Below are 3,091 nucleotides of genomic sequence, written 5' to 3'. Positions count from 1 at the left end.
CCGCCGCCTCCGTGCCTGTTGTTCAGACTAATGCATCTCCCAGCCCCACTGCCGTCGCTGCCGCGGCTACTCCGTTGCTAATTCCCGCCGCCTCCGTGCCTGTTGTTCAGACTAATGCACCTCCCAGCCCCACCACCGTCGCTGCTGCTGCTGCTCTGTTGCTAATTCCCGCCGCCGCCGCGCCTGCTGTTGTTGCTAATTCCAGCCGCCGCCGCGCCTGTTGTTCAGACTTATGCACCTCCCAGCCCCCCTGCTGTCGCTGCCGCGGCTACTCCGTTGCTAATTCCCACCGCCTCCGCGCCCGCTGTTGAGACTAATGCACCTCCCAGGCCCACCTTTGTCGCTGCCGCTGCTACTCCGTTGCTAATTCCCACCGCCTCCGCGCCTGCTGTTGAGACTAATGCACCTCCCAGCCCCACATTCGTCGCTGCCGCTGCTACTCCGTTGCTAATTCCCGCCGCCTCAGCGCCTGCTGTTGTTGCTTATTCCCGCCACCTCCTCGCCTGTTGTTCAGACTAATGCACCTCCCTGCCCCACTGCCGTCGCTGCCGCGGCTACTCCGTTGCTAATTCCCTCCGCCTCCGCGCCTGCTGTTGTTGCTAATTCCCGCCGCCGCCGCGCCTGCTGTTGTTGCTTATTCACGCCGCCGCCACGCCTGCTGTTGAGACTAATGCATCTTAAATTCCCACCTTCGTCGCTGCCGCTGCTACTCCGTTGCTAATTCCCGCCGCCGCCGCGCCTGTTGTTCAGAGTAATGCATCTCCCATCCCCACCTTCGTCGCTGCCGCTGCTGCTGCGCTGCATTTTCCCGCCGCCGCCGCGCCTGCTGTTGAGACTAATGCATCTACCAGCCCCACCTTCGTCACTGCCGCTTCTACTCCGTTGCTAATTCCCTCCGCCTCCGCGCCTGCTGTTGTTGCTAATTCCCGCCGCCGCCGCGCCTGCTGTTGAGACTAATGCATCTTAAATTCCCACTGCCGTCGCTGCCGCTGCTACTCCGTTGCTAATTCCCGCCGCCTCCGCGCCTGTTGTTCCGAGTAATGCATCTCTTATCCCCACCTTCGTCGCTGCCGCTGCTGCTGCGCTGCATTTTCCCGCCGCCGCCGCGCCTGCTGTTGAGACTAATGCATCTACCAGCCCCACCTTCGTCGCTGCGGCTGCTACTCCGTTGATTATTCCCGCCGCCGCCGCGCCTGTTGTTCAGACAACTGCATCTCCCATCCCCACCTTCGTCGCTGCCGCTGCTACTCCGTTGCTTTCGCGCCGCCGCCGCGCCTGCTGTTGAGACTAATGCATCTCCCAGCCCCACCTTCGTCGCTGCCGATGCTACTCTGTTGCTAATTCCCGCCGCCGCCGCGCCTGCTGTTGTCCCTAATTCCCGCCGCCGTCGCGCCTGCTGTTGAGATAAATGCATCTCCCAGCCCCACTGCCGTCGCTGCCGCGGCTACTCCGTTGCTAATTCCCGCCGCCGCCGCGCCTGTTGTTCAGACTAATGCATCTCCCATCCCCACCGTCGTCGCTGCCGCTGCTACTCCGTTGCTAATTCCCGCCGCCGCCGCGCCTGTTGTTCAGACTACTGCATCTCCCATCCCCACCTTCGTCGCTGCCGCTGCTACTCCGTTGCTAATTCCCGCCGCCGCCGCGCCTGCTGTTGAGACTAATGCATCTCCCAGCCCCACTGCCGTCGCTGCCGCGCCTACACGGTTGCTAATTCCCGCCGCCTCCGCGCCTGTTGTTCAGACTAATGCACCTCCCAGCCCCACTGCCGTCGCTGCCGCGGCTACTCCGTTGCTAATTCCCACCGCCTCCGCGTCCGCTGTTGAGACTAATGCACCTCCCAGGCCCACCTTTGTTGCTGCCGCTGCTACTCCGTTGCTAATTCCCACCGCCTCCGCGCCTGCTGTTGAGACTTAGGCACCTCCCAGCCCCACATTCGTCGCTGCCGCTGCTACTCCGTTGCTAATTCCCGCCACCTCCGCGCCTGCCGTTGTTGTTGATTCCCGCCACCTCCTCGCCTGTTGTTCAGACTAATGCACCTCCCTGCCCCACTGCCGTCGCTGCCGCGGCTACTCCGTTGCTAATTCCCTCCGCCGCCGCGCCTGCTGTTGAGACTAATGCATCTTAAATTCCCACCTTCGTCGCTGCCGCTGCTACTCCGTTGCTAATTCCCGCCGCCGCCGCGCCTGTTGTTCAGAGTAATGCATCTCCCATCCCCACCTTTGTCGCTGCCGCTGCTGCTGCGTTGCATTTTCCCGCCGCCGCCGCGCCTGCTGTTGAGACTAATGCATCTACCAGCCCCACCTTCGTCGCTGCGGCTGCTACTCCGATGCTTATTCCCGCCGCCGCCGCGCCTGTTGTTCAGACTACTGCATCTTCCATCCCCACCTTCGTCGCTGCCGCTGCTACTCCGTTGCTATTTCCCGCCGCCGCCGCGCCTGCTGTTGAGACTAATGCATCTCCCAGCCCCACCTTCGTCGCTGCCGATGCTGCTGCGTTGCTATTTCCCGCCGCCGCCACGCCTGCTGTTGAGACTAATGCATCTACCAGCCCCACCTTCGTCGCTGCCGCTGCTACTCCGTTGCTTATTCCCACCGCCGCTGCACCTGCTGTTGTGCTAATTCCCGCCGCCTCCGTGCCTGTTGTTCAGACTAATGCACCTCCCAGCCCCACCTTCGTCGCTGCCGCTGCTGCTCTGTTGCTAATTCCCGCCGCCGCCGCGCCTGCTGTTGTTGCTAATTCCAGCCGCCGCCGCGCCTGTTGTTCAGACTTATGCACCTCCCAGCCCCACTGCTGTCGCTGCCGCGGCTACTCCGTTGCTAATTCCCACCGCCTCCGCGCCCGCTGTTGAGACTAATGCACCTCCCAGGCCCACCTGTCACGACATTTTAGCGTCACGTTCATTTTACCGTCTTTTATAATCGTCTTAGGTTATAATCGGTGTGAATACGCGAATTTCGTGTATAATCGCGTAAGGTGTTTGGTTCTCATCTTACACTTCGCTGATGGACTTATGGACGAGACGAGAATGTACGCTCGTTTGCGTACGTTTATGTATTTTACCTGTGAATTGTCTATTTCTTGTGTGAATGTT

This window comes from Volvox carteri, assembly GCF_000143455.1.
Source record: "Volvox carteri f. nagariensis unplaced genomic scaffold VOLCAscaffold_122, whole genome shotgun sequence".
Classification (NCBI taxonomy): Eukaryota; Viridiplantae; Chlorophyta; class Chlorophyceae; order Chlamydomonadales; family Volvocaceae; genus Volvox; species Volvox carteri.
This window is presented reverse-complemented; position numbering follows the sequence as displayed.